Source organism: Euprymna scolopes, chromosome 11 (assembly GCF_053919585.1).
Source record: "Euprymna scolopes isolate OS-2025 chromosome 11, ASM5391958v1, whole genome shotgun sequence".
Classification (NCBI taxonomy): Eukaryota; Metazoa; Mollusca; class Cephalopoda; order Sepiida; family Sepiolidae; genus Euprymna; species Euprymna scolopes.
Genome location: NC_136492.1, coordinates 90,180,734 through 90,203,233, shown reverse-complemented (window position 1 = coordinate 90,203,233; position 22,500 = coordinate 90,180,734). Strand labels below are relative to the sequence as shown.

The following is a 22,500-nucleotide window of genomic DNA, read 5'->3' as shown; positions in this document are numbered from 1 at the left end:
TCATCCTTGGCCCCCAAAATCAACAGATTAAATTATTCCTGTAATGGTTTGGTCCCTGCTTATTGAAGTGTAATGCTGGTTCTATACTGTTCTAAGAGGTCCACCTTCTCGGGCTTTGCTTCTCTCTGAAGCTGGGAAATGCTGATGGGGGTTCCTCAGGCACTTGTTACCAGACAGAGTGGCCCTCCTTGGTGAGGCGTTGTTTTCTCAGTCCCACTTTCCAATTCTGGTGTCATAGTTCTTGCAGTTAGAAAAAATTAAATATCTTATATTAAAAAACATATTAAGTTGCATTTAATTTAAATGTGCTACAGATTGCAGATACGGCATAATCACATTGACACACCGGTTCTCATCAGATCACCGAAGTTAAGCAACGTTGAGCCTGGCTAGTACCAGATGGGTGACCATTTGGGAATTCTAGGCGCTGTATGTGCTCTCCGCTCATCTCGGCATTGTTTCCAGTCATCCTGTACCGCAACTTGCCACTGGTATGCAACAATGTTGACTCAGGAGAGGCGTGGTTGTAGACTGTGCAACTCTTGCCACACAAATTTACCGTGCATTTACATTGGGTATCCATAGTCTGTCAAGACTGAAGGAAGTCACTTATGCAGAACACAGGTTGGGCTTTTTAAAACTACTTAAAACTGTAAGACCATTTTTATACTTTATTAAAAAAAAAAAAAAAATGGCATTGTGTAATTATTTGTCAAAATTTAAGAGAGGGTATCTCGATGCAAAGTTTTAAAAACTTTTTCTAAGAAAATATTTTTATTTTATTAAAAAATGTCTTGTGTAATTATTAGTCGAAGTATAAATCTTTCAAGTTTTTAATTTTCTTAAAAAAATATATATACCTTATAAAATAAATAAAACTGTTAATGTTTGTTAAACATAAATAAAAATAAATCAATAAAGACAAAAACAAATTTACAGTTGAAGTAGTGTGTTGGTTTCGTATTTCGTTTAATTTTCAGTCAGTTTCCATTTTTACAGTGAATGTCATTTTGTTTCCTTATCCGAAAGCGTAAACAATTTAAAAAGATCGTTTTGTTTTTTAATTTACCTTTCTTTTTCTATCATAGTTTTTTTTTCTTTTTTTCTAATTTAAGCTTTATTTAATTACGGTGAAACAAAATGACATGAATAAAATTTACAAAATGCCCCCTGAATTACATCCTCACGAGGGCAATGAACTAAACTCATGGGCATTTTTAATGTTGGGATGGGGGAGGGCAGCCGGTTTGCTAAAAGAAAGGGCTACTACTTTAAATTGAAACGATCTTTTAACAATTTGCTTGAGTCTCGGAGGGGAGTATTTTTCCTTTTCTGTGGGAGGACAGGACAGCACATATACTCTACCTCTGAGTCTGAATACTAAATAGACACTTGTAGAAATGCTTCTGTTTTATTTATTATTAGAAGGAAATAAAATTGTGAACGTGTTTTAATAAGCGGTTGTGTCTTTCTCGCGCCATTTTTGCTATTAAGAATTTTATCTCCGAAAACTGGAGAGTTCTAAATCCTAGCCATGCTTTCAATAAATCCCCAAATGGCTTCTGCCCGTTGGATTACCTATTCCCTGTTTGACAATACTGTCATGTAGCAGACTTTGGGGGAAAGCCTGGCTTGAATCCTGCTACATATTTTAACCGACACAAACAAAGAGAAAACCGGTTGAAATTCTCTTGTCCCACCCCGTATGCACCCGGCTTGGTTGAAATGAGAGTATTTTCATTTTACCCAGACTTTGTCGACGCGAATCCCAATTACGGGTATTTCGTTTCCTTGCTTTAGTAGCAGTGCATAATCTCCATCTCAGATCTGTTACTTCATCTTCGCTGTGAGAGAGGTTTTTTGTATTTTTTTTGTTTTTTTTGTTTCCAGTATTTGGTGTAAGAAATGGATATCTGTTAATTAAAAAAAATAAATAAATAAAAGTAATAATAAAAATAAGTGTAAATATACCCTTTTACTGATTTTGGTGTGACCTGCCATGTTCTAGCGGGTCCGATATGAATAAAACGAGCAAAAACAGGAAAAATGAGCCCTATTTCTACGATTCTCGGATTTCTAGGTAAGAAAACGTGGCGCTCCGCGTTCACTTTTTGTAACTTAAAAAAAAAAAATGTTGATTACTGTTTTGTATGAATTTAATTTTTTTTTTGTTGTTGTTGACATGTTTCTATCGTTGAAAAGTTTCCTAATTTATTTAAATTATGATTATTGAGATTTGTGTGACCGAACTCTGACGATCGGCTTGTGTTAAAATTTGTATCCCTCTTACCCTCTCCACTTTCTTAAGCTTTCCACTAAAAAAATGAAAATGGGATTTTATTTATTCATGTCGTGCAATTCCACACCTTGGAGGAAACAGCTTAAAACATTTTTTACAGTGGGGCGGGCGCCGGGGCGGTTCTCTAACCTAAACTGATCACCCGGTTTCTGAACGTATTGCGTAGGACAGAACGAGTAACCATTTTTTTCTCTTTCCCAAAATACCGACATTGGTTTATTGTATTTTTGGCAAATTTAGAAAACCATTTTTACCATTCTGTTTTTCGTTCTAACTCGACAGGCATTTTACACTTTAAATAAAGACACTTTAAAATAAGTAAAAACGAAAAAAAAAAACAAACAAAAAAACCCTTCCAGCTAGGTAGAAGTGTAACTTGGCTTTTGTAACATTTATTTGGTTATGGATTGTGTCACACCCCCCACCTCATTTTTTTAATTTTTTTTTTTACTTTGTTAGCTATTCTGAAAAATCAAGGATGGGGGTTATTAACTTTTCTGTTGTTCCAAGTTAACAACTCGGCACGTTTATTCAAAGGGGGTAGGTTCTGCCTCGACACCGATGACGGAGTGTAGTAGCAGTAGCACGTCACCCTCACCCACCTTTCCCCGAACTCAGAACGAAACTAAATTTTCGGACCCTGTCTGTGTACCTTAACCTAAAGTAATTTGGGTGACTGAAATGAAACTATAATTTCATTTTGTCGTTGGTAACGTGTGGGATAAAGATTGACATTTTACAGAATTTTAAAATGATACCAACGCGTCAAGTGTTGATATTTGGTGTCCAATTTCATCTTCAAAACCTGTTTGCGACCCAATTTATTGCGTTGAATTATAAATTGTTGTAATTCATGTTATAAGCGAGTAGTGTACCTTTTTTGTTGCGGAATAAACCGCTGACGTACACGATACACGAATGAGACCCCCATTGCGAAATAGGTACCGATTACAATGTCGAACGCAGCGTGTTGCAAGGAGCGTTCGTTAAACAAAAAACTGCGTGTCATGGTCCCATTTTACTTACCTTTTTTATCTAAAAAATAATAAAAAAGATGAATTTTTGGTAAATTTTTACGACGTGCCTCAGCGTATTTTTTTTACATGGAGGTCGCCAATTGTCAAGGCCCGGAAGCCACTCGGAGATAAGAGTTATAGCGTGTACAGTAATCAATGGGATAGTATCGTAGTAATCGTCAGCATTGGAGATTCGACAAAGTGTCTCGTGTCTCACTTAAGGGGGCGGTTTGTCAAGAATTTGTTTATGTTGGACTTGAAGACATTCCAAAACATCCCAAACTCCCCATGTTAAGAACTGTTTTAGAAATAAACACCCCCAACTTCGAAAGTCGTTCTTAACATGGTGAGGTTGGGGGGTGTTTATTACAAAAACTGTTTTAAACATGTGGTAGTTAGTTGGGGGTGTTTATACTACGCTAGGGCAGGTCGTAAAAAAATTCACAAAAATTCTAACTATAGTAATATCTTTTTTTAAATAAAAAAAAAAAAAAATATGAGTAAAATTGGAACCGTGCACGCACGCATTTTTTTGTTTAACGAACGCTCCTTGCAACGCGCTGCGTTCAACTTTATGGTCGGTGCCTATTTCGTATTGGGGAACTCACTCGTGTCGTGTACGCCCGCCGAATAAACAAACGTGGTGACACACGTCGAAACTATTTGTTAATCAATATTGCGTACATAAACATTTTTTTACGGCTTATAAGTTTTTAGCGTTTCAGATTCGATTTTGTTAATGTAAGATGCATACTTCTGCAGTTTACGGACCATACTATTTTTTAGATAGTATTTTGGAGTTAAATTCAATTTCTATTGTATCTTTTGTTCATTAAATTGTCAGGCGAAAGTACAGAATAGTTAACAAAGCTCTCCTTTCCTGTTAAGAATGAATTTCCAAGCGCTATAGGGTCTGAAATTCGAGCCTCATTTTCAGTTTGGAAAAAGTTAGATCATGTGATAGTCGGTCGACTGTGTCACAGCAGAAAATTAACCCTTTGTTCTAAATTAACTCGGCACTACTTGTTAAACTCTTTCTCACAGAAGAGATGTTGCGAGTGAGTAGTCTGTCTCTGGTTTATCGTTATTTTCATGGCAAGTGTTCCCCTCGCCAAACATTCACAAGAAACATTCGTTTGGCTGTAAACACTATCAATAATTTTCCCCATTCTTTATCTGTGCCTAAACATCAACGTAGATTCCATGAACAAAGCTTCTTTGAACTGCACACCTGTGGAACTCTCTTCCGTTTACCTACTTTCTAGCTGACTACAATAATGGCCGCCTTCAAGTTCAATGTAAACAAGTTTTTGATGAGCCGTCGCTCTTAAGTAATCCAATTTACCAAAATTACGATTACTATGGTATTGTCCTTTTGACCAATGTACACTTTTTAACCTATATCCTCGAGTGCCACTGGGCTTTGATAAGTGGTGATTCCTTTGTAAAAAAAAAAAAAAAAAAAAAAAAAAAACGCCATAAAATGAGTAAAAACACTAAAACGGTACGTGTACATTTTTGACCATGCTGAAATAGTAACGTTATTATTTAGAAACCTAACATGGGGGAAGGAAATGTGTTTTGTAACTTATGTACTTTCACCTAACAATTTAATAAACAAAATGTATCATAAAAATTAAATTAAACTTGAAAATATTATTAAAAAATAGTGCGATGACGCATAAGCACCCTAAAAACTTATCCAAGTAGGGAGAAGAAGCTTGCCTTTGGTAGCATTTGTTATATATTTATTTCTTTACCATTTTTTAAAAAAAAAAATTTATTTTCATTTTTTGTCTTAATAATAATAATTGCTCGGAAATTCTTAGAACTGTGTGTGTTGGGGGTACAAAGATATCGTGATGATGTTTTCTCTTTTGAAGTTCAGAGAATAATCGCTCAAAGTTGTATCGGCATAGACAACAAATATTGCAGCCATGAACAAGTAATATAAAATATTCGTTCCGAGTTATGTCCCCTGTGTGTAGACTCTTACTGTCTACTTTATAGCGCCTAAGAAAAATGCGATTTTACCCAATTTTCCGTACAAATTACTTTTAACTATAACATTCTACTCGATGAACTTGGTAATTTTTGGATATATTACTATTTTCGACATGGCAATTTAGTACATAGTATTGTTTTTAAAATGACATATTAAAAAATATCGATCTGTCGACTAACCAAAAGCACCATCTTTACTGTAACCGTATTTTTTTACAAGTATTTCTTTTATAATTGAACATGTAAGGTTTTTTTTTTATCAAATAAATACTCAAAACGAATTCGCCTGTTTGTCAGAATTTTTGTTATTTTAAATAAAATGTTATGATAGATTTTAAGCTTTGTTTAAACAGATAATTAATCAAATTATTTTATTTCTTTATTTTTATTTTAGATTGTCTTTTAAAAAAAAACATTCCAGAAGTATTTAAATATCTTATTTTAATTCTGCTTCTAAGTTGTCAAGACAACAATTACCTCGCAAGGAAATTGAAAAAGAAGACAGTAGTAAACACTGGTTGAAAATAGAACCTTCTCAGCATTTCTCACTTAACAAAATTATTTTCACTTGAAGCAAGTTAGTTTTACGTGTTTGCGTGGGTGGGGATCCAAGTCTCTCGAAAGGGCATTCTAAAATAATTAAGAACGGACCCATCGCCATTCCGCAGTATGGGCGCTTCAAATGACCAGCAATAAACCAACTTCTTCCGAACGGAGGAGACTAATAGCCGAGAGGATGGTCTTTCCGAACCATATGTCATTCCGACAAAAAGGTTTCGGATCTCTTATCAAATCAGACTCTTGAATTAGAATGTTTCAAAGTTTAATCCCGGTTGATATGACAAAGTCATATGAATGTAATGTCATATGAATGAATCACACAAGCCGATTTTAATGTCATATGAATGACAAATTGGAAAGGCACCGCCATCATCTTGTTCGCACAGTTATCTCCCTTGCTTTGCAAGTAAAACAAAAGTGAAATGACACGGGTAAGCAACAAACCTGTATCGTTTAAGCTTCTTTTTTTTTTAAAGGAGTCTCCACTTATCAAGGCCCAGAGGTCACTCGAGGATGAGGGTTAATAAGCGTACAGTGGTCAATGGGACACTATCCTAGTAATTGTTAGTAGTGGAATTTGGTAAATTGGATTATTTAAGGAGAACAACTCATCAAGAACTTGTTTACGTTGGACTTGATGACACCCATATTATTGTCAGCCGGAAAGCATGGAAGAGCGTTCCACAGATTTATTTTATTTATTTGAGAGATGTCGAAGTAATGCAAAAATGAAATTTTGTAACATAAATTTTTAAATATAACAAATATTTAAAGAAACTAAAAATCAGTATGTAAAAAAAAAAAAAAAAAAAAAAAAAAAAAAACCTGCCGAATATATGTCAGCCTATGTCACGGTAACATATTGAGCGAGTTTCTAACAGTATTTTGTCTGGTATTTTTTATTTATAACTCACTTTCCCAAACTTACCGCCTCAAAGAGAGAGTCGGCCGCCATTTTAAATTTTCCAATACATTGGTAAACTAAACATGTTACATTAAATAAAAACACTAAAAACATATCCAGTTAGGTAGAAAAGTAACTTCTCTTGCCTTTGATAACATTTATTTGTTATATATTTGTTTTGTGACAACTTTTTCAAATGTATGTGTACAGTAAAACACAAACCCCAAAAAACATTTTGGGGGATTTATTGTTAGTACAGACAACAAAACGAAAATGCGGTATAGGTACCTCTGATGCGCGCCACAGATTTACACCCTCCCTATATGTAATACGATGTAACTGTAATTTAATATAACGTTTGTACCATTTAAAAGAAGCAGCTTCAAATTAATATTTTTTAAAACATTTTTATCGCATACGAAAGTAATGAAAATGCAAGACTAAAATCGTTTTAAAACAACGTTCCTATGTAGTGATCATAAGTGAAGACATAACACCCAAAGGTATTTTTTTTTTTTAGATTAGGTCCACCTCCACAGTTTTCTTTTAAATGACGACTTTTAAAAGTTTTCTACTATGCTGAATGCGGAAATTGTATTGAAATTTTGCAGAAATAAGTAGTTATCGAGATATAAAAAGTTGTATTATGCATTGTATTCTTTGGCAGCCATCGTTTGCATGCGCACCATAACCAAATCTACGCGCATAACAAAGATGGCCGCCAAAGACTACAATGCATAATACAACTTTTTATATCTCGATAACTAATTATTTCTGCAAAATTTCTAGGTGATTTTCGTATTCAGCATGGTCGAAAATCGTTAAAAGTCGTCATTTAAAAGAAAATCATGGAGGTGGACCTAATCTGAAAATTTACTAAAAAAAATTTAGCAGAAATCAACTAATAGTCAGATGGATAATGTGAACGGATGGGGTCTGAAGATAGAGCCTCGTTCTGAGTTCGGGATAAAGGTGTGTTACGTCATACTTTGTGACCGGTGTCGAGACAAAAAAAATTAACCCTTTGAATATATTATTTATTAATATAGACAACATTTAAGAATTAGAATTTTAAAAATAAACACTTCAAAGAATTAGATTTTGAAAAAAAAATTAAACGGTGCAAAGAATTAAAACTTTTTTAAATTCAACAATTCAAAGAATTAGAATTTAAAAAAAAAAAATTAAACAGTTCAAAGAATTATGATTTTTTTTTTAATTCAACGGTTCAAACTATTAGACTCTTTTTTTTTTTTTTTTTTTTTTATAACAATTAAACAGTTCAAATAAGTAGAATCTTTTTAAAAATCAGTTCCACGAGGTTGGTTAAGCCTGTATAATTCTGTTATTTGTTTAAGAATATTTGCGAATTGCAAAGAATTAAAATTTAGAATTTTAAAAAAATTAAACAGTTGAAAGAATTTTAGAATTTTTAAAAAAATACAATGGCTCAAAGCAGATTTTTTTAATTAAACAGTTCAAATAATTTTAATTAGTTTAGAAAAATAAATAGTTCAAACAGAAAACTTTTTAAAAATCAAACAGTTCAAAGAATTATATAATTTTTAAATTTCAAACAATTAGACTTCTTTTTTTTTTTTTTTTTTTTAACAATTAAAAAATAAAACAGTTCGGAGAATTAGATGTTTTTTTTTTAAATTAAACAGTTCCACGAGGTTAGTTACTTTTCATATAATGTTGAAAGGATTAATTTTTTGCCTCCACATCGGCCACAGAGTATGACGTAACACATTTTTACCCCAAATTCAGAACGAGGCTGGATCTTCGGACCCCATTCGTTCACATTATCTGTTCAGATTTTCATGAAAGTTTCGATACTTATTCATTTTTCAATCAACTTGTTAAATGTAGGTTTCGTTGAATATATATATATATATATATTTTTTTTTTTAGGCGTTCTATCACCCCCCCCCCCCTCCTAATATTTCATGTTAGGAAAACTAAACAAAATAAATTTAGGTCCATAAAAATTGCAACATTTTATAAAGCTGAAGTGTTTAAATAATTACAAATATATATGTATATATAAACACACACACACTAGCTGTATCCTGCCACGCATTGCTGTGGCTCAAGTTGGTGTAATGGTAAAATCTAATAAAAAGAGAAAATGCATGTTTCTTATATTCTTAGTACAGCAATCCACTCCAAAAAGTGAGAAAAAAAAAAAAAGGTGCTCTTGCAGAATTGGATCCGGATCCTAAAGAGTTTCCGTCAATCATGGCTTGGGCTCAGCCAACGATCAGTGGATTAAGCCGATCATTGCTAAAATATTGAAACTCTAAATCAGGTTTTTTTTTGTGTTCAAAAATATGAGTTTGAATTAATATTTGGGTGAGTGTTGGGGGGGGGTTACTATACACAGATTCAAAAAAGTTGTCCAAAAACAAATAAATGAAAGCAAAGGTAAGGTAAATTACGTTGCTACCTAACTGGATAATTTTTTAGTGTTTTTATTTAATGTAAAATGTTTAATCGGCTCGAAAAACGCAGTGTTTATCGATGTATTTGAAAAATACAAATGGTCGCGGATTCTGTTGAATACGTTAAGTTTGGGAAAATCAGTTAAAAACTAAAAAACTATACAAAACAGTGTCAGAAACCCACAGAATATATGTTACCGTGACATAGGCTGACATATTCGACGGGTTTCTGACAGTATTTTGTATAGTTTTTTAGTTTTAACTCATTTTCCTAAACTTAATGTAATCAACAGTGTCTTCCACCATTCGTATTTTTCAAATACACCAATAAACACTGTTTTTCGAGCCGACTAAACGTTACAGTAAATAAAACGGGGTTGTATTACTAAATGCAGATCCGAAAAAGTTGTTGAAAAATAAATATATAACAAATGTTATCAAAGGCAACATAAGTTACTTTTCTACATAACTGGATAAGATTTTAGTGTTTTTATTTCATGTAAAATGTTTAATCGGTTCGAAAACATGCAGTGTTTATCGGTGTATTTGAAAAATACAATGGCGGTAGACTGTGTTGAACACGTTAAGTTTGGGAAAATAAGTTAAAACCAAAAAAAACTATATAAAATACTGTCAGGAACTCACTCGATATATATTACCGTGACATAGGCCGACATATATTCGGTGTTTTTTTAACAGTATTTTGTATAGGTTTTTAGTTTTAACTGATTTTCCCAACCTTAATGTGTTTAACAGTTTGTCGCCATTTATAATTTTTAAATATAGCGGTAAACGCTGTATTTTCCGATCCGAATTAACATTTTACATTAAATAAAAACACTGAAAAATTATCCAGTTTGGTAGAAAAGTAACTTATCTTGCCTTTGAAAACATTTACTTGTAATATATTTGTTTTTGTTGACAACTTTTTCAAATCTTTGTGCAAGTACAAACTCGAAGGGGGTATTTTTCTATCTATTTTTATTTTCGGTACCGCGCTATTTTAAAATAGTTTTTCCAAGTTAAATTTAATTTTCCCAATATCTTTTTTTTTTTACATTAGGTCCACCTCCACAATTTTGTTTAAAATGGCTACTTGTAAAGGTTTTTGATTATGCTGAATAAGAAAATCTTGTTTAAAATTTGCAGAGGCAAGTAGTTTTCGAGATATAAAGACCTGTACTATGCACTATAATTCACTGGTGGCCATGAATAAACACCCTTAACCTCCCCATGTTAAAAAGATTATTTATTTGCTTCCCCACAAAAGCAAATTAGGCATAAGGTCATTTTTAATGTGGAAGAAAACCAGCTTCTTCAAAAACGAGGCACTCTGGCAGTTTCTAAATAAATATTGTCTCAGTATGAAGGTTTCCCCTACATTGACTGAGGACAAATTACAGAACAGATGCTACCGAGCCCGAAGGCCAGGCGTTTGCGTTTTTTGAACAGTTCAGTAGCATAAAAAATAAACAACATTGTTAAAATCTCTTTTAAAAAAATAATTATGAAATTAAATCCATCAGAATGCATTTCATTTTCTTCATAAACCATGACCTTTAAAAAAAACTGAAAGTAAAGTGCCCGGATGTTTGAAGGTGTGTTGAGCAAAAAAAAAAAAAATAAATAAAAAGGTGGTAGTAGGCAGGCAGGCTCGAATCTGTACCGCAAAGGATGAAAAGAACGTTAAAAAAAAAAAAAAAAGTGACATCTTTGCCCTTGCGTCCATCGCCAAACCGAAAATGGCAAAGGTTTAAATTAAGGCTAGTCAATCAAAGAGGGGATGACTTTCGAAAATATCGGCAAAAAAAGCGACCCCTTTTTGTAGAAATGTGCTAAATTGAGGGCGAAGGAATTGTTTTTAGCCATTTGTCGTCCGAAGGGTCGAGCTTCAAAACGATACCGTTCTCATAAAAATCCGTCGCCTCTGTCAAAAGTTTTAGGCAGGCATACATACATACATTTAAACAGACAGGTGAGATTTATACTATAGATGTTGATCATGGATAATTTAGCACCCATCCAGATTCACTATTATGAACTGACCTTGTGTCAAACTCTGTTGGAGTTAAGAAAACAATAATATAACAAATGAAGCATTTTATTTTTTTTAATATTAAAAAAATAAAATGCCCTTATAGAATTCCAATGTGTTTTGAGGATAAAGAGCTTCGATTTGTTTGATCTTGTAAGCTCACATATTTTTGTTAAATATTGATTTTTGCCTTAAATATTTCTTTTCTTAAAATGAAAAAAAAAAATGTAAAGTTTTTATGCTTTTCAATTATTTTTCTTTTACAAACTTTGATTTCATTTCAAAAACAAACAATAATAATAATGTTAAAATATACGTATGAAGAAGTCTAATATTTTGAAGCATATTGTGCAAAAGGCCAAATAAATGTTTTGCCTTTTTATGTTATTTTCTTCATCAAGACTTTGTCGTTGCTGGATGAGGTCATGGTGTACATGGCATTATTCAACCCGTCTTTGGGTTCGTTTGTGAAAATGGCTAACGTCTGTCCAATGTTTTGCATGATTTGAGCAGCGTTGCAATAGTTTTGGCATACAGGGAGGGTATGAACACACACGATTACATTTATAACCAGGGGTGCTAAGAACGAACCAATCATATGCCAGAATTGTTTTATAAAATATACTGAATCTCTTTGAATTCTTCAGTGATGTTTTTTTTGTCTTGACATGAAAGGAATACTACACTATGAGGGTTCTAACTGGATTAATTTTTGGGCCGCTGACAAAGGAGGGATTGGACCTTGGAATTCACTTCCATTCGTCCGTTCATTTGTTTGTTTGTAGTTTTGTCATTAACCATGCATTGGATTAAAAAATGTTTTTTTTTTAAAAACATTAGTCATGGTGAAAGTAAACTTTTGCCAGAACGAAAAGTGTAGTATCTGTTTTTCAGATGCTGCTCTTCCATTTCTTGTTCTGTGGAGGAGAAATCCTTCACAGCTTAGACAGTTTTTAATTTTTCTTCTTTTTCTCCATGTTAAAAAACGACTCCGGTGTCTTACTCTGTCCAGTAGGGAGGCATTGTAAATAGGAACTTTGGTTGCTCCCCTAGGGGCCCATTATAGGGATAAAATTGCCCCCAAATCGTTCATCCATTCATTTGTTTAACTTTTCTCAATAACCATGCCTTGGATTTTTTTTTTTTTTTAATTTTGCACAATCATTAGTTATGGTGAAAATAAATTTTTCACTTGTGGAGTGGAACCCCCACATGCTCAGCTCATTTATCTGGAAAAGTTTCTGACTCAATTTGTGTTGCCATCATCATCATCATCATCATCATCATTATCTTTTTTTTTTTTTTTTTTTTTTTTTTTTTTTTGCTTGGAACAACATTTTTCTATTTCAAGAATGGCTCTGCATTCAAGAGGTTATGGGTTCAGCGATTGCCTTTACTTTCCCCGGATCTGAATCAAAATTCAAATTGTAGCATGTGAAATTCTTAGAATGTTTAAAGAATACTGAAATTACAGAGTTAATTCACCCACCACCCGAGAATCCTAACGACCCAGAATTTATTGAAAAGAATGCAACCGTTTTTGCAGAATTAATACAATGTATTGGAACTGAGGCCACCTGACAATTTTTTTTGTTATATTGATTTTCCACCAATATCCCAGTACCCACCACCACCACCACCACGTTTAACATTTCTTTGCTTATTTTTGTTATGCTTGTGAAATGTATCAATATTTCGATATTTTCTGAAGTCTTAAAATTATGATTCTACAATATTGTAAAAAAAAAACCCAAAAAAACATGACATTGATCTTACAGAACTTAATATTGAACTGTTCAAATTTTCTCCTTTTTTTCATTTGCTTATTGTGTGTTTTGCACTTGCCTTCCTGTTTCTTTGAACTTCATTCCCTTTCTCTTGACTGGATTTTTGATCTAGCATTTTTTTATTTTATTCTCCTTCCTCCTCTTATTGTTGTTATGTTTTCCGTTTCATTTTACTTTAGTTGAAGTTCTGAGGAATGAAAGAGGTCCCTTCTTAGGGCTAACACTTTATCGATTTTAGTGTTCCATTAAAGCTCTCTCTTACCTCTCAAACGTTCACTTAATAAAGAGTTGAAGAACATTAATTTTCCTCTCAGTAATTGAACAATTAACTACGTTATATATCTTTCTTATGGTTACTTTGTCTTACTGAATTCTTCTAGTTTGGTAGATTATCCAGCTCAGTGCTGTTCCTATAGGCCAGGGTTTTCCAAACTTCAGGACACCAAGAAGCCCCTGGACAGGGTGAAGGTTTTTCAGAGTACTTACAAGATAATTTCTAAAACATGAAAAGCATGAATTTCAAATTTTAACACTAATCAATGAATGTTTACTATCATTTTTTGGTTTTTGATTGATCAAAAATTGTTGCATTTTTTGCTGAATTTATTTTTCTATTTTTTTCATGAACCGTTCTGAAGCTCTTTACACCTGTAGTTGTGTACTATATCTCTTTCCAGTAAAAAAAAAAAAAAAAAGAAGACAATTAAATGTCTGTATAATTTTCCATATAAAGCATTTTGTTCTCTTGAAGAAAAAGCTTCCGGAGCCCCTCAGCTTCTCTCACGAAGCCCACTTTGGGAAACCTTGCTGTAGGCAACATCACCTGGAGAAAGTGCACAGATCTTTGTATAAGCCAGTGTAAGATACTTATACAGAGGGGTATCTTATTTGAGCTTTAAATACTGTTTTGAATGTTTAGTTAGAATTTATTTATGAGGGAGTATCCTCATTTCACTTTGTCCTAACGAACCCTGTACAAAGTGACCTAGAAGACATGTTTTATTATGTTATTTATGGATAACGGTGAGCGGTTAAAACTGATTTTTAATCAGCCAGTCTCCGATTCTAAAGGTTGCTTATGTTATTAGGGGATTATTAAGCCCTCACAGCTTTGGCAAATGCCTGAATCTTAACTGTCTAAGTGAAATTCAGTATGATAAAACTGCATTTATTGGGTGGGTTTCTACCAGTATTTTGTTAAATTTTCTAATTTTGGAATGATTAAGGAGACTCTAGCCCTTTCATGTTAGCCATTTTCTTGTTCTTGCATAACACTCAACACTGCTTGTTTTTTAACTGAATAAACGCTTTAAAATAAGTTGAAATACTAAAAACTTATCCAGTTAGGTAGAAAAGAAACTTATATTGACTTTGAGAACATTCATTTGTTATATATATATTTTTTTTTAATATCACTTTTTTGTTTTGTTGTCTGTAGTAAAAAATATCTGTTTGAAAGCCGTTGGATGATGTGTCATATCTGCTCTGATAGGACACTTCATCTTTTCTGTCCTTATTCAGACAGGCAATTTCTATTTTTGTCTCTGTTTCACTGTAGAGACAAGTAAATAGATTGATTTTTATCTGTTTCAAGAATATTTAGTCAACCATTATTCATCATTTCTCCTGTTTGCCAGAGCCAACTGATCCTGTTATTTCAACTGTTCTAACTCTACAAGCCCAAACTCTCATCCATTCCTTTTTTTTTTAATGTGACCATACCAACAAAGTCTCTCTATACTGTTCAGATTTGATTTTCCTTTGACATAAGAGATCTACGGACAAATTTATCTTTAATTTACCTTTGACAACTAAATATGTTCTGTTACTAGCCAAATAGAAAAGTTACTGGTCAAACCCACGTGATTTTTGGAATATGACATCTTCGTTCCATCAAAGATTTTTCTGTATTTTTATTTTTGTTAAATAAGTGCATTTCTAAATATGCACCAAAATTTGTTAAGATTTGAAGGCATATACATTCAAATTTCTTCATATGTTTTTAAACAGCCTTTGTTTTTTTTTTGTTTTGTTTTTTAAGAGTATATTGTTCTATTAAACCTTTTATTGCTTAAATAATTTGACTTTGTTCGTTTTATTAAACAAATAAAAGGCTGAAAAGACATTTACACTCAGTAATGAGCTTTGGAAGATGAAAAAAGATACAAATCGGTGAAAAAAAAAAAAAAAGTACAATCACCAAAAGATAACCACTTTATTATTTCTAGTCGCCGTTTTGAAAAATCACTGGCAAATGCGACTGTTTCAGCCGCAACGTAAAGCCTTGCATAATCAGATAATTCTCCTCATATCTGGTTTAATGCCCGTTTCACATGCTGGCATGTGTTGGACAGCTTTTAAAAATTGACTTCCAAACTAATTTACCTTAAGCCAGGTCTTCATTTACTATCCACCCCCCTTTCTAAATGATCTTGACATTTCTCAACTTTTCTTCAAGCACGTTCGATTTAAAAAAAAAAAAAAAAAAAAAAAAAAAAAATTATGTAACCAAACTAAGAAACCCTCCTATTCTGCACACATCTCTCTATACGGTCCAGGGCTAATCTGTCGCTGTATCACTTTTCTTTATGCTATCATATCACACACTTGAAATGCTGTTATCATGCCGGCCCTACTTCCCAAATTCAGTAATTACTGTAATTGCTCGGCGTAAACATTAGTTCGTTAAAAGAGTATTTGTTCAACTCTGTTTCTTATAGTTTACACTATAAAAGTTATGGCCTACTTATAATACGGGGGTGGGGGTGGGGCATAAGAATTAGCAAATAAATATGACTAAGTTATAGCCCAACTACATTTGTCAGTGGCTTTATTAAAACTTCTGAAATTCTACTTATGCTTTCTGTATCCAAAATAGTTTAGCTGAGTTGATAGGTTTGTTAATGTGATGAATATAATTGCAAGTTTGCTGATCATGTTTGTAACATTTCCTTTGAACATTTTTATTTCTTGTTTTTTGAATTAGTTTTATGCGCTTGTTTCCTTTTGAAGCATTTTGTCAATCCAAACTCTAATGAAGGGCTCGGCTGTGTTGAACCTGTATCTCAACTCTGCTAGAGTTTTTTTGTTTTTTTCTGTTGGGTAAGAGCAACTTAACGATAAAGGTTAATGAAACACAATATTAGCCTAAAACAGATTAGATCATTCCTGTGATGATCCGGTCCCTGTTGATTTTACAGTGGGAGTTTAGCTCTGTGCAGTTCTAGGAGGTCTACCCTCCCAGGTTTTGCCTTCTCTCTTTGAGGAGGGGTTAGTTTATTTTAATTGCCTGATGTGCCCTTACTGGGGTATGCTGGCAGGGCTGCTTTTTGCAGGTCAGAGTGCCTCTTCCTCGAGGGCGCTAAATTCTCAATCCCATTTTCCAAAGTTCTTGCAGTGAGAGAGAACTAAAAAAAAAACTTATTTTGATTATTTTCACAGCATAAATTTAATTCAAGTTCCCTTTTTTTTTATTGATTTATTTGTTTTTTTTTTCTAATACTACTGAGATGCTGCTTATCAATCAATCAAGGCCCAAAGGCAACTTGAGGATAAGACTTGATGGAATGAAAATGGTCAGAATTGGATTATTTAAGTGGACGGCTCAACAAGAATTTAACATTGAACTTGAAGACCACCATGCTTTATTCAGCTCAGAATAGATTTTGCGGTACAGATCACAAATTCTTCGAAAGAAACTTTGTTCATGGTAGTTTCATTTAGGTATACAGGAAGAAAATAAAATTCCTTGGTGTGATTGATGTTAGACCAGTTTTTGCTGTGAATGTTTTATGCATGTTTTATGGAGAGGAGCTAGAGATTGGAGCTCAATTGAGCATCTACCAATAAAAATAATTCCGACAAGATGTCAAGTCAATTCTGTACTCTGTGAAGGCAGGAGAGTGTTCTGAGTTGCATCTGCCAGATGTGGCAGCAGTACTTCATTTTTAGGATGTGCCTGGCTCTTGTACAGGTAGAGAATTGCATTAAGAGCGGCATATTTCTGGAATGGTAGAAAGATCTGGACATTTTTCCAGCAAACTTAACAAAACAATTGATTAAGTTTTCCCAATCTCTATCAACTTCAAATAACTTTCCTTTTTTTTTTTTTTTTTTTTTTTTCCTAGCATCAAATATGATTTATCGTGTGTTTCCAAATTCTTAAGATGAGGATTGGTTATTGTCCGCAAGGATCTGTGGTGCAGTGGTTAGAGTACTTGGAAAAATAAATTGTAAAAGGTTCAATTCTTAGTGTGGGCGACCAAAAAATACAGTTGCAAACATTACTTAGAACCTCTATTCAGTTGTGGCTGACGGAACAAGAGCATACTACCTCTGTAATGTAAATAATTGGTTCCATTCAAAACTCTGTCAAGCTGGCCTAATGGTTATCGTACTTGACTCGCCGTCTTTCGGTTTTGGTTTTGATCATAGCTCGAGTATTTCTTATTATTTACGAAAAGTGGACCGTTAAAACAAAACATAATACTCGCATGCACGTCTCAATTTTTTTTTCTTTTTTTCTTAGGAATTTAATGTTACATTTAATACCAGGCAACGCCATGTACATATGCTAGTAATATATATGTGTAACATAGATTTTCTGGCACCTGATGACCCAAACCTCTTTTAATTCAATAAAACCACAAGAAGTAATTTATAGATCATGCTGTCATCAACTTAATTCACTGGGGATTTTTTCTCTCAGCACCAAAATGAACAGTCTAGACCATTTCTGTAATGGTCTTTTCTTTGTTGACTGAGTTATGTTGCTATTCCTATGCAGTTCTAGGAGGTCCACCCTCCCAGGCTTTGCCTTCTCTCTTTTAGAAGGCATTAGTTTGTTGCTAATTGCCTGAGGTGCCTCTACCAGGGGATGCTGAGAGGGCTACCCTGGCTGTTTTGTAGGCCAGGGTGGGGTGCTGGCTCTTTAATACCATTTTCTGACTCTTGTGTCACATTATTTTGCCATGGGAGAAAGATGGATACCTAGTTTACTTGGTATCCAACAGATGGTTCAGTGTGCAATACATCATTAATTTGTTTAACATTGTACCTATTCGGAGTAGCATCTCTTTATCCTGTTTAAATTTAATCCTAGTTGTTGCTTCTCAGACAAATTTAAGTGGCAGTTATGATGCTAAACGCAAGCACCAATTTATTTCCGCCAAATTTCATTTATTACATGTAATGCTTATTTAAGTTTCTAACGATCCCTGGTGGTTTAGAAAGCTAGTACTTGCATAATTAGTGGCTTATGTATATGTGTTAATAAATTAGTTAAGTGAAATCAGATGGTCAGCAGGTGCTCAGCTGAGCTTCTATCTATGATACCCCCTCTTGTAGAACGTTCAACGCAGACACTCGGCTAATTACAAGTACTGCTAACAATGTCCATTATTTACCTCTGCCTAAAACTAAACTTAAATTCCATAATGAAAGTTTCTTTCCCCGAACTGCCTGTCAGTGGAACACAATACTGTGAGACTGCTTCCTGGCTCACTTACATGGCCGTTTTCAAGTCTAATGCAGACTAGTTCTTGTTGAGCCATCCTCTTAAATGAACAATTACCGATAATTGGAGTTTTGTCTCACTGGCAACCTGACACACCTTTATCCTCGAGTGGTTTTTAGGCCTTGATAAGCAGTGATAGTAAAAAAAAAAAAAAAAAAAAAAGATTTCATCAAGAATCTGGAACCGAGGCTGCTAGAAAATTGGTGTTACATAATAAATAGTATAATCATGATTGAAACTTGCGTCTTTGTGTGTTCACTGCACATATTGCAGTTGTCTGCTTATTGTCTGTATCCAAATTCAGTACTTGATTCCGACGAAGGCTGCAGTATCATGTGGTCTCTCTCCCGATGCTGTAACAAAAAGTTTCCCTCTGACCAAGCAGAATCACAACTCTAGTTTAAAACAAGTAACAATGTTTTCTTTTGAGAGAAGGTATTTTCTTTTATCAAATGATAAGCCTGAAAAATCAAGACAAACATATTTTCCAACCAAAAATGGACAGTCCATCTGTATTAAGGCTCATCTCAGAGACTCACAAAAATCTAATTGACCTTCCTGACTCCTCTACTGAAATATATATATAGAAACTAATGTCATTTAGAAGAGACCACTCAGCGTAAGCTGCCTATCTATGGACATAAAAATCTCACTGCTCAAGCTGCCCCATATCTGGAGGAACATTAATTTTTCTAAAACTAAGTAGCTTGCAGTCATAACATGGAACCTTGTATCCAAGAAGACATTATTTCCAAGACGTTAATGCATTTCTTGTGTGGTTTATCATCCCTTAGTTAAATATTTCTCCCATTGTAGGTTTTTCGTCTGCACACATTGCAACTGTGCATTCTACGAAACATGCTGCATTGTACATGTTTGCAGTGATGTTTCAGGGAGTAGAATAATTGTTGTCATTTCTTTGACTTTAGCAGAATGTGTTTGTCTTGAACAGCTTCCAAACGCAGGAAGTACCAACCCCCTTATGTAGTCCGTTAAGAATCAGATATGCTTAAGGTAGAGTATTGCTATTGCATCTGGAGAGATGCTGCTCAGAGTACAAATTGACTTCACAAGCTAATAGGTGATCAGTGCTTATCTAGAATTTCTTCAATAAAAAAAAAATAAAAAATATCTGTATGTTGTATATACATGTGATGGAAAGAAAATTTTCTTTATCAAAAAATCAGGTAAATTGATAAAGTAGTTTTATTTTTAAAAAATGGAATCAAATTTTGTGGCTAAGCAAACTGTGATAATATGGTCCCATCTTGAAAATAAGGGAGAGAACTCTAGATAATTAAAACTTGCAAGATTTTAGAAAGCATGGAGACCTTATAAAAATTCAAATTCCCTTAAAAATTATTTTCCTTTTAAAAATAAAGCTATTTGATTAATTAGTGTAAATTTTGGAATATGATATTTTCTTTCCATTGTGGTACATACATTATAAAAATCTTTCTTTCTTTTTTTTTTTTTTTTTTTTTTTTTTTTGTAATACTATAGTGGGAATTCTGAACAAGCACCTGGTGATCTTTTTTGTTCTTTACAGCTTCTTACTCACAGAAGAGAGATTGGTAGCTTTTCTCTATCATTATTTTCATGAAGATGTTTAAACTAAGTTCTAACTGGTCCTTTGCAGTGGAAACTAATCTAATTTCACAACTTCAAATAACTTTCCCTTTTTTTTTTTTTTTTTTTTTTTCCTAGTATCAAACATGATTTCCATGAACAAAGTTTATTTCCAACAACTTCCCATTACCATGGGATTGCGTCTGCAGACAACATGGTTGTCTTCAAATTTAATGTCAAATAATATGAGGTGCCTTCAAAAGTTTCCAGACTTTTTTTTTTTTTTTTCTCAGGCATTTAAAATTGTCCTAGATGCTTGAAAATTCAATACGTTATTGCTATACATCTTATGAGATGACTGACCAATTTCTATGATTTCAGGTTCAAATGAATAGCTACAGCAGGAATTGGAATACACCCTACTAAAGTCTGATTGTCACAGCTGGTGAATTTCAAAACTGCAATCTGGATATGAGGACACTTCATAAGAACGATACATAGTAAAGTTCTGTTTTAAATTTGGAAAAAATCGCACAGAAACGTATGGAATGCTTCAAACTGCTTTTGGAGCATCTTGCATGAATTGAGCATCAGTTTTTGAGTGACATAAGAGATTCAAGGAAGGCAGAGGATCTGTGAGGGATGATAAGAGATATGGGAGAAGTCAGAACACCAGTTGATTCACCAAATAAAGAATTTCATAGAAAAGGACTTTCGTGTGTCTATAGAGACAGTTTGATGTCAGTGTGGGAACTGTACGCAATTATTTATGAGGAACTGAAGATGCAGAAAATTTGTGCAAAGTTTGGACAATGCACCAGCCCATATCTCCGTCCTTGTCACAGACTATTTGATTAAGATGGACATCCAGACAGTTCCTCACCCTCCTGAGTCCTGATAGTCCAAACCTTGCTCCCTGTGACTTTTGGTTGTTCCCTAAGCTCAAGGAAAACGTTAGAGGCTGTCATTATGAGACAGTTGAGATCAAAAAGGTCATGACGAGGGTCATTGACATGCTCACACAGGACTTCCATGGGGTCTTCCAGAAGTAGGAACAGTACAAGTGCATTGCAGCCAGAGGAGATTACTTTGAAGGGGACTAGAGTTTCATGCATGTAATATCAATAAAAGTGCCCGTACGAAAATGTCTGGAAACTTATTGAAGGCACCTCATAAATATACTTAACCTTTCTCATAAGGATTGAAATCTTGTCCATTCCATTCATCCATTTCAGCACTTTCATAATATTCTTCATCATTCTGCTAAGAATTCATCCATCTCAGTAACTTTTATCCTCAATTTTCTTTAACCTTTATACATCTATACTTGTTGAATATTTCTAACTTTGAAATATTTAACACGTATATATGTATTAGGGTTACCTTGGATTTATGTGTATAGCTTTTCCTCCTCTATGTCTATCTACTTATAGAGAAAGTGTCTTCTATATACATATGTGTGTGTGTCGGTGAATTTGTTCTCTATGGACTCAGAAATGACTGGGCCGACATTTTTTTTTTTTTTTTTTTTTTAACTTTAACACAAATGGCTTTGTGTTTGAAAGTGTTCTTGATTTTTCTATATAAAAAAACAATTAACGAAGGAATAGTCTCATTTTGACCAGTTAACCCCATACTGCCTTGGAAAAAAAAAGAAGAAAAAAAGCATTTGAAAAGTTTTATCAGCACATAGAAGGGCCTGGCATATGAAATCAACAGTAGGTTCTTTGATAAGACGGGGCCGTGTTTGAAATGAATGTTTCTGCTTAGAGCATAATTGAACCATTTGCATTTTAAATTTTGATTCAAACCATTATATAAAAATATTTTTGTAAAATCAACAGTAGGTTCTCTACAGTGCAATATGCACTAAGTTACTGCATGGAGGCACGTGAAGCTTCCTCTCAGTGCGTTCCCAACTAGAGCAGGCAATAAATTGATTTGATTGAAAAAAGGCCGCTTTCACCGATTTAGATGACAAAAATATTGGAAGTGCGAAACATTTGTTGATCTTCATTCAGTCCGAGGTATCGTCAGATTTCCCTGATAGTTCTATATATTTTAAGACAATATAAAAGAACAAAACAAAGCTAAAATCTTTATAATGATATGCTGAAGCATATTATCACATCCAACACATTAAAAAATGTGATCATCTGATTAACAAAGGTAGTGATTGGTGATTAATCTGAGGAGGCGAAGATAGGAAATTCTGTTATACTCATTTTAAAATGAATTGTTTCAAAATCAAATTCTAATTCATGCAACTAAAGCCGTACAATTCAAGCGACATTTTTATTGATTTTAGAAAATGTTTTGCTGATAATTATTTTTACGATAAGAAGGTGGAGAATATTGTTTTAAAA

General features: G+C 33.6%; 1 protein-coding gene and 1 pseudogene across 23 annotated transcripts in view; both read left to right on the top strand.

Moving 5' to 3' along the window:
- The window catches only part of LOC145287959 (disks large homolog 1-like), a 909,452-nt gene that overhangs the window by 670,012 nt on the left and 216,940 nt on the right, over positions 1 to 22,500 (top strand). The window lies entirely within an intron of this gene.
- Positions 320 to 436, top strand: LOC145288323 (5S ribosomal RNA; annotated as a pseudogene).